Here is a 10,152-nt window from a genome sequence, read left to right as displayed (position 1 = left end):
GTTTTTGCAACATTAAACTACCAAAAACTAGATCTTTTAAAGATTTAGTCGACTAAAACTGACTAAAACTATCACATATCGTAATGACTAAAATGCGACTAAAACTAATAATAGTTTTTTGTCCTGAAGACTAAGGGCATTTCTTAATATGTACTCGAAAACTCTCATCAGCCTCAGTCTTATTACTGTTCCAATTCACAAGAACAAGAAGACCGAGAACAGGCCAAGTCCCCGGATGTCCTCTCTCTTTACCGAGTATACATCAGAGCAGACTTGTTCGCTCTTAAAATTGACTGCTATCCCAGCATGCACTGCGGGAGCAGCAGCTTCCAACGGAGTGCTCACTAGATCATTAGAGGCGAGAATATTTTACAAAAGTGACTGTATAACAGTGAGCAGCACTATATGGCCCATTTACTGATTAAATGCGTAATTTACAAAAAGGTTGCAATGCTGAGAGGGCCACCCAGTGGACCTCGGAGGCTAACTGCAGCCAGTGCTAATTTTAGCCCGTCTGCAGCAGCCTTCTCTTGGCATAGCAGTGTGTGAAGTACCGCTGGCTCAGATGCCAATTTTTTTGTTTTATTTGGCAAAATGTTAATTTGATATGTGTTTATCTGACTGTGTTAATAATTGTTATCTTACTAAATGAAAAAAGTAAGAATTGATCATTATCAAGAGGCTATTAGGTGAAATGCAACTCCAGACAAGCCGAGCATATGGTGATGTCACAAGTACGCTTCTGTTGACCCATATTTATGCTGCGTGCTCCCATTGTCCCTGAGTCCACACTTTCCTATGTTCTTCTAAAGAACATACTTTTTGAGGCCAGAATTCCGTACTCCCGTTCTTGTGAATTGAAAAACGGACTAAGACTAAGACTAAATCTCAAGACTAAATCAGATGGCTGTCAAAAACAATGCTGGCTCTGATGCATGCTTGGTAAAGAGGGAGGGGCGAGAAAAACATCCAGAGACTTTTTTTTGTTCTCAATCTTGCATTCTTGTGAATAGGAACAGTGCTAGCGCTGAGGCTGATGACGTTTCACGAGCACATGAGAATACACAAGTACACATACTTAGAAATGGCCAATGACTGGATGGAATCAACAGTTTTTTCTAACCAATTTGGCACTATTGTCTCTAAAGGGCCTTGAGATGTATATATAAATAAAATGGAATTGAAACTGGTAACTAGCTTGCGTATGTTGTGCTCCACTGTGACTATTAGCATTTAAGATGTAGATAAATTCGGAACTTTTTTACTCCTCTCCATTATGATTTTCAGTCCCACACTTCGATGTTTAAGTATAAGTTAGGAGACGCGTTGGTTAAAAAAAATTTGGGATCATGCCACCGAAAAATCTGTTAGTTAGACACATGGAGCTTTTTCAGCCAAAAATGGTAACAGATTGTAAATTTATACAAGTTAGTAATATAATGCAAGAACCTTGAGAAAACATAGTTTGTTCTTCTTTACTAGTTAAAAAAAGCTTGGCTTCAAAGAGGACCACGACTCCCAGTTACAGGTTAAAATATTTCCTTATCGAACAGACAGAATCAGACCGAGAGCTTCTTGAAAAGTTTTTTCTGGCATCATTATATTAATCTAGAGGTTCATAAATCTTTTTAAACACAGAGCACAGAAAGAAGTAGGGAGAGCTGCAGATTTAAAGGTGAAACAGACTTACTAGGTTATGCAACATGCAATAAAATATATCTCCAAGTTTACCAGAAAGTTTACAAGAAAAGGATATGCTGTGCTATATTTAAAGTGCAGCATATCCATATTTTTCTGGATGGATGGGTGTATGATATATCAATTTTGTCAACAGAATTGCCTTTTATTCATTATGAAAGCATTCAGGTTGAGTAACTGTAGGTCCATCACCCACCACCCAAGTGTCCCCACCAACTTTTATCACAAAGTTACACCCTTGGGATGGTGGTTATAGCTGATGATAAGTTGAAGTTGGCATCATTATATTAATCTAGAGGTTCATAAATCTTTTTAAACAGAGCACAGAAAGAAGTAGGGAGAGCTGCAGATTTAAAGGTGGAACAGATTTACTAGGTTATGCAACATGCAATAAAATATATCTCCAAGTTTACCAGAAAGTTTACAAGAAAAGAATATGCTGTGCTATATTTAAAGTGCAGCATATCCATATTTTTCTGGATGGATGGGTGCATGATATATCAATTTTGTCATTGGAATTGCCTGTTATCCGTTATGAAAGCATTCAGGTTGAGTAACTCTAGGTCCATCACCCACCACCCAAGTGTCCCCACCAACTTTCATCACAAAGTTACACCCTTGGGATGGTGGTTATAGCTGATGATCAGTTGAAGTTTCAGCTGCCTGCTGTTAATCTATGCAGCAGGTGTTGGGTGTTCACTTCCTCATGGGGAACTGAAAGCATGGGCCTTGCCCATGCAATCACAACAAAGTTCCCAGTTTCTCATTAAAACCAGTTTATTTTTACTGCCCATCTGAAATCGATCCCATATTTTAACAAGATTTGTCAAATCTGTAGTGTATCATGTGTTAAGGAAACTGAGAGGATTTTTTTGTCCTGCTCAGAGTGTGAGCTGTTTTTAGGGAGGAATACATAAACAGGAAGCAGGCATAGCTGCTCTAAAGAGGCAAATGTGAAACTGCCCCAGTTCACTTATGAAGCAACTTCAGAATGACTATTGCAGAAAACCTCCATGCCGCTCACTGAACCCTGCTTAGACAAGAAGCAGGAAGTGAAACCGATGAAACCCTGCTTCCAAGTCGGCCTCAAAATGCACATGTTATGTGCATTTCCTGCAAACCACAAATTTTTCTTAGAAATGAAGAGTGTGGGAAAGCTGAATGATTCAGCATAGATTTTTTAGACTCCTAAAATCTCCTTTTGTTTTGGTTTTATAACAAGCAACTGTTTGTAACTGTTATGTCATTTAGATGAAAGAAATAAGAACCTGACTAAATACACAAAGCTGACTTCAAACGCTGATTCAAGAAGAAAAAATCCTTTCAAAACAATCTATTTGAAATAAAAATGAAGCTACCACCTAAATTAATTGTGATTCACCTGAAAATGTTCAGTGGCCTAGTTAAAGTCATGTTGTGGCGTGACTTTAAAAAGGCTTTTGGTTAGAAACCCTCTGAGTGTGACTGATCTGAAAAGGTTCTGAAAAAAGTCTATAAAGCGTCTTCCACAATGATGTGAAAGCGCTCTTTTGCAGAGGCTTGATATTTTCCAATAATTTGTGTATTTGTGAGGTTTTTATATTTACCCAGGTAAATTTTTTTCAAATAGTATGTTTAATCTTCTGAAAAAAGCAGAAAAATAACCATTTGTGTGGACTAAAATTCTTCTTTACAACAGTCGACCTTGTTGACACTATTTTTGAATGTTTGGCTGAAATGTAAGAATGTTTCTCAATCGAATCGTCAGCACGAGATGAAAGCCTGTGTCACAACAGGATGTGACATTCTTTACTGAGGCGTTGCAGAAACACGACCGAGGAATGCTCTGAGATGGGCATAACTTGCCTGTGTGTTACTGGAAAACCCAAATCTGTTGCAAACGAGATCTTTCATACTTGCTTCGGTTTTCTGAAACAATACGAAGTGTTATCTTGCAGTCTGAAAGTTCGGAAGCAAAAGCAAAATAATATTTTCATTTTATTTTAAGATTTTTTTTTTTATGCAGAAAAGGTCTGCAGACCCTCCACATTACATCTACACACCCTTCCTGTATTTGTCATAAAGCAAACTTCCACATCTGTTCAACGAGCAAACATTTAGGCAGGAAGCACCCTGAAAACAAAGCAGCGCTGGCAGCGTCACACAATGATACTCTGTTGGGTTTTTCTCTCAAAACCCAGGGGGTCTACAGCCAAGCCGCCCAACCCACCCACCTCATGTAAAGTCAAAGAATCAAAATATTAAACATTAGTGTGCCAGATGTGAAACATGTGGCGTTACTTTGTATTTTTTTAATGTTGTTATTTTAGAGCATACAGCTCCCAGCTGTCGTGTCCCAGCAGGGCATTGTCCCAATTTGCATATTCTTCCTCTTCCATTTCCATCTGTTATTTAAAATGCATTTAAAACAAGCTGCAATTCTGAGGTGCTGTGTTTGTTCAACACACACATTCAAGTAGCTTTTCATCATCTTCTAGTGTTTTTTTAATTTATTTTTTAAATCAGTATTAAGCCATGGTGTTTAATCTCTCTCCCGCTTGAGCCAAAACACATTTTTTCCATGTTGGAATAAACTGACACTCTCTCTGTCTTTCTTCTTTCTCCTCCCTGAGGAGGAACAGTGGCTGCTAATCTATGTTTGCAGCCGGTGATCCCCCACCGTTGTGGCATTCTGCAGAACAGGGAAAAGGAAATATTTCCCTTCCTGCCCTTGGTACCACGTAGTCTCTAAAAAAAACCTGCTTTCAGCTTCACTGTGGTCTTTTCTGGACTCTATCTTTCCCGTCACAAAGCTTCTCACAACAACTTCCTATGACAAACTGCAGGGTGTTAGGCCTCAGATAAGTCTAGTGTGTGTTTATGATGTGTTGAAAGTGTTGTTTATCTGGCTTTTATGCTCGACTAGGACAAGAGGATGAGATAAATTTTCCAAACATGGAATACTTGAGCGCAGGGCTCCAATTTTCTAGCCGCCTACAAAAGTATTCATCCAGCGCTTTTTAAAATGTCCTGCCTTTTGGCTGATATATATGTTTTTTAAATTTCTTCTTCGTTAAAATGTAATAATAACTTCAAAGCCCATTATTACACTTCATATTTCATTGTTCATGCTGGATTTACATCTAACCACATTCAAATATAAAAATAAAAACAGGACTTAGAGGAATGCTACTGATAATATCGCTGTTTGAAGATCATTCTATGTGTTTTTCAGCTCCAAATGATAACTCACAGAAGCATGAGTCACTCTTAAAATCTCAACGCCAGAGAGAGAAATCAGCACAAATTCATTAATGACTGTTTGGAGGTTTTGGAGGTTGTGCATTGCACAGGGAATTTGTGGAAATTAGGTCATTAGGAACAAAAAACAATACCAAGACGGATATAATCAGTTGTGTGTTTGTTGGAGAGTCATGTCATTAGTCAGAGCTGGTGATATGTTCTAAACCTAAGAAGTGCTATGAGGATTACACTCTCATGCACTTTGTTTTTCTTTTTTTTTTCTGTAATCAAAAGCCTACTTCAGAGCCTGCCCTGAATCACTCTACCGTGACTTCCAAAACACGTCTCTAACCTTTTCGACATTATGTTCTAATGTTTAAAAGGTTTAATTGTTTTGAAAGACGGTGTGCACCAAGGTATTTGCAAAAATCTCTTTTCATGGCTATGCAGATGATTACCTTGACCAAGAAGTTTATGTTTATTTTTAAACTCATAGGATATTTCTGCAGTAAAAAAATTCATTTTTCTGTCTCTCTGATATTAAAATATGGATGTTCTGATAATAATTTTTAATAATGAAAAATTGAGGTCCTAAAGGTCTATTTAGATTTTCTTTTCTTCTGGTTTCACTGCATCCATGAGTCTAGGAGCCTCAGGGTAATTTTAGATGCTGAATTACAGGGAGCATAATTCAGTCTGGTAAACACCCTTTGACTCCCGGCAAATCTGGCTGGACCAGTCACAGCGTGGGAGGTGGGACTTTATTCATCACTATCTGCCCTAGAACTACCCATAATGCATTAGCACTTTTCTAACAAAATAAGATGGTATGTATATGTTCTCTTTCATCCTCTGACATGGCAGCTTGCTCGGAGCTTGTCTGCCTGGTTGTGTGTTTCCCCAGATGAGGCCACCTGTGGAGCAAGTTGACAGTTACCTTTTGTATGTCTGCTTCTGTCTCTGTTATAAGGGAGTTTTCCTCTCCACTGTTGCTACAAGCATGCTTTGTGTGAGGGATTGCAGAGAATCAGTGAGTGGATGCAGTTGGTTTTCTTTAGAGAGAAAACTTTTCACCAATCTGACTATGATCTGGTTGAATTGTCTCTCTAATGTGCCTTGAGATGACATTTCTTGTGAAAGTCAGGTGTAATGAAGCAGAGACAAATTTGATTTGATTTTGTTATCCCAACCTAAATCAAACTAAAATATGGTATTCACAGCTGGGATTTTACAAAGTATAATATATGAAATTAATATTTCTTTTTTCTAAATGGGGGAAGTCAATAAAAAGAGTTAATAGTAGTAGAACGTGGCTCTATCTAGTCCTTTTGACTGAATACTGTACTTGACTGAAAACAAAGCAACCCTTTTTGTAATTTTTAAGCTGTAAAACAAAAAAAAGAAGAAAAAAAAAGATTCCCCTTCTCTCTGTTGTAAGGTGTATCACAAAACATTCAAATAAAATAACTAAAGTCTGTGAGATAACACAACTGATGTCTTGCAGCTGACATCACAGATGTTGGACTATAGCCACAGCCATATATTTAGTACCTGCTCTGGTCCCTGCATAAAAGATGTTGTGCCGTCCAGTGTGACAATAAAGACAGTGACCCAAATATTTCTTTTTACCAAAAGAGAATGAACTTAATCAGAGACGGCTGTCAGTGATTAGAAGGGCTGACAGATTACTGACTGCAAGTAGCCATCTGTGCAGTGTAGTTTTCGGATCAGGTGAGCTAGTTTAAGCTGTTGACAGCTCGATTTAATGCGTTTTACAATTTTTTTCCCAGAAAACATATGTGATTACACTGATTAGACATTTGGTGAAAGAAATGCATTTCACAATAAATTCTTAAGATTTTGCTACAGACATTATAGTTGTGTTTAGCTGTTTAGATGAATTAATCATAAAGATCAGCAGAATGTGACTTCATTTACATATGAATATCTTCTTGTTTTTTGAGTGCCATATTGTGGGTCAATAACACAGCTGTAAAATAATAATAGGGATCTGATCTGAGGATGGATTCTTTATAAGATACATGTAAGTATTGAAAGAAAAAATCTGTAACCCTGTCTGTTGAAGAAAGGTGTTGAAAAAAAAGTCTGCAGCGACAGATTTCTCTTTGTATCATTTAAGCTCACATAGATTTAAATTACAATGATCCTTTCTGGTCAGAGGGGAAGAGCCACAGAGCTAAGCTAAACATTCTTCACTCAATATGACTTAGACAACTTGTATTGTCACAAAAAACAAAATTACGTTCAGTACAACTTTCAGACAGTAAATTAACATTTCTATTCCAGTGCGGCAGTGATCAAATGTAAACAGTGTGGGAGAAAAAAACATGGTGCAAAAAAAACCGCATTGATATGGAAGTTCAGATCATTAATATATGTGGTGCAAATATGCAGTATTTTTGGTTTGGTGTTATCACTGTGATGGAGAGTTTGTGATATGGTTTAGAGTTTTATTTTCAACTGTTAAGCAGTCTGATGGGAGTGGGGAAGAAACTATTGCAGAATCTGCTGGACCTGCATCGAATACTGCAAAGCCTCTTCCCAAAGGGCAGCAGGGAGAACAGTCCATGGTGGGGGTGTGACGGGTCACTGATGATATTGTGGGCTCGGGACACACAGCACTGAGATAAAATGTCTTTTTATGGAGGGAAGAGGAGCCCCGATTATCTTCTTTGCTTTTCTCACCACTCTTCTCACTTTCTTCCAGTCTGAGGCGCTGCAGCCTCCACACCACACAGTGAGACAGCTGGTCAGAACGCTCTCTGTGGTGCTTCTGTAGAAGGTCGTGAGGATGTGTGGGGGAAGGTGGGCTCTCCTCATCCTCTGCAGGAAGTACAAGCGCCTTTGTGCCCTTTTGACCAGTGAGGTGGTGTTTACAGTCCAGCTGAGGTTGTCTGTGATGTGCACCCCCAGTTTATTTGGAGCAGCTGACCACCTCTACAGCTGAGCTGTTGATGAGCAGTCGACCCTGGTTAGGTTGGTTCTTCTTGAAGTCGACGATGATCTCTTTCATCTTCTCCACATTAAGGATCAGGCTACCTTATAGTGGTCATAAGGTAGACTCATCAATAAGTCATGCTTCTGAAACACATATATACTTAAAAATGTGATTAGATCAACTAGTATGAATCTTTTTAAAAAGCACCATACATTTCTGAATGGTTAAATTCAAAAAGTTGTAAGTGTATTGATTCTTATGTTTTTGCATAATGTTAAAATATAATCTGAATATATCTGCATGATGAAGGTAGGTGAAGGAACTGAAAGACGTTTTTTCTGAGGCTGTAATGACAGAGGGTATATTTGTAAGAGATCTGTCAGTGTCCAGCCAGAGGATATGACATTTTCATTGCTCAGTGATGCAGCACTGTGTTCTGCACAAGGCCAGGATTGACCAGGCACCCATCAGCTTGCCTTTATCCCCGCTGTGCCCCATCCCTGCCCTTAATCTGCCTGATCGATGGCCCTGGGTCGGCGTCACCAGGCAACCGAGGATGACACCAAAGCTTCTCAATGCCTGTTCTATCTTCACTCACTCCGATGCTGCACAGCTGTAGTGAAATAAAAGGAAAATTACTCATAAAAACAGTGAGAAGTCCAAAGGAATAAGAGAAAATCAAAGGACAAAAAGGTTAGAGTAATGTGCCCTGAAAGCACAGAGAGAATTGTTTTCTAGGCTGCTGTCAGATTGGTTGATGGATTGTCTGCTCACATGCAATGGAAAGATAGCATCGTGATTCGGATTAGCACAGACTTTGCTGCAGTGTTGGACTGCTTTTGTTAAAAGCACCTTTGGTCCTTGAAAAATTTACCTGAAGGTTTCCTGTCCAGTATTACCACTGCTGAGTGAAGCGTCATTCTTGAAGTCCTTCCATATTTACTGCGGGTCTAAATTCAGCTTGTTTCATCTAAAGTGTCCTCTCATTTCAGATCAAGATTACTCTCATCATTTATAATTATTGTAGATGAAAGCAACCACTTTCTCACCTCAGTGTGTTCAGACAATAATACAATGCTTCAAAAAGGCATTTTGGACACAGATTTTCCACAGTTTGTCACACTTACATGTTTCTAATCATTAAATGTAATTCATCCTCAAAGATAACCTTAAAATATTATGATTTAAGAATTCAGGGAATATTATTTTGCTTAATCTAGGCTTCACATACTGTGATACAGTCAGACTTGATTTATTACCATACTGGCCAAATTAGTAACCAGGAATCAGGAATCCCTAACACAGAGAGTCCTAGTGGCGTGAGTATTATTATATAATTGTTGGTATAATTTGGTAAATGTTTCTACAGGTTAAAGCAGGATTCTTTTTTCAGTCTTGGAGTCTCAGAATATGTGAGAGACAGAGAAAGGACCCCCTGTATAGTGACCAGATCTAAAAAAAAACCCAAAAAACGTAGGATAATCAGGAAGCTAATGAGGGACAATTTGTGAATTGCTTTTCAACTCGGCTGGTAATTATGGAAGTAGTTAATGTATTATTTCATCTGTTAATGTTAATTAGCTGCTGCCGGGTGTAAAAAATGAACTTGCTATGGTTAATGTGGTTACGCATCACAACAAGTATCCACAAAAAAACCCCCAAAAAACAAAAACAGTAAAAATTCTTCTAGTATTCGTTTCAGAACAACCAGAAGCAATAAACATGACAAAAATTACTCTGATAGAGAAATGCAGAAACTAAAGTTCTCATAAAAAGGAATAGCAGAGTTTAAGCTAGCAGAGCTACTTCAACTTGCAATTACCTTAAAGGCACACCGCGGAATTTGTGACCTAAAGAGTTCACGCATATGAGTTATATTAAATGATTCCTCAGGCCAATATACAGCGCTTGACACTAACTATGCTACAAGCAGGGCTCCCTTCTTGAAATGCAGACTATATTAAGTCGGGAGATGATTAAGTTGGCCAGGTCATGTGACCTGGAAGAACGTATCCCTTTATGGAGCTAAGGCTTTTGGTCTACTATTTTTCTACCTGCTCGACTGCTGTTCATGGCTTAGGCAAGGGAAAAGTTTAAACCTTCTGAAGATGCTTAAAGTCGTAGGGAACCGTCTGTTCCAACCGTTTAATTTCCAAATTCTACTGGTTGATGTCAAATGTCAATGGTCATTTATCAAGGGGGCGGGATTGTTGTGGCGGAAGGTTCGCAAGCACGTTTGGTTGTGGCCATTTTGTTGGAAGCATCTTGCTTAC

At 38.5% G+C, this 10,152-nt stretch overlaps 1 protein-coding gene and 1 pseudogene across 1 annotated transcript in view; one reads left to right on the top strand and one right to left on the bottom strand.

Annotated features, from left to right (window-relative positions):
* Positions 1 to 7,954, bottom strand: part of LOC107100160 — a 34,285-nt pseudogene extending 26,331 nt beyond the window's left edge.
* The window catches only part of rasgrp2 (RAS guanyl releasing protein 2 (calcium and DAG-regulated)), a 79,221-nt gene that overhangs the window by 17,817 nt on the left and 51,252 nt on the right, over positions 1 to 10,152 (top strand). The window lies entirely within an intron of this gene.

This window comes from Cyprinodon variegatus, unplaced genomic scaffold (genome assembly GCF_000732505.1).
Source record: "Cyprinodon variegatus isolate N-32 unplaced genomic scaffold, C_variegatus-1.0 Scaffold940, whole genome shotgun sequence".
NCBI lineage: Eukaryota > Metazoa > Chordata > Actinopteri > Cyprinodontiformes > Cyprinodontidae > Cyprinodon > Cyprinodon variegatus.
Note: the sequence above shows the minus strand (reverse complement) of the source record. Positions and strands in the feature narration are given on the sequence as shown.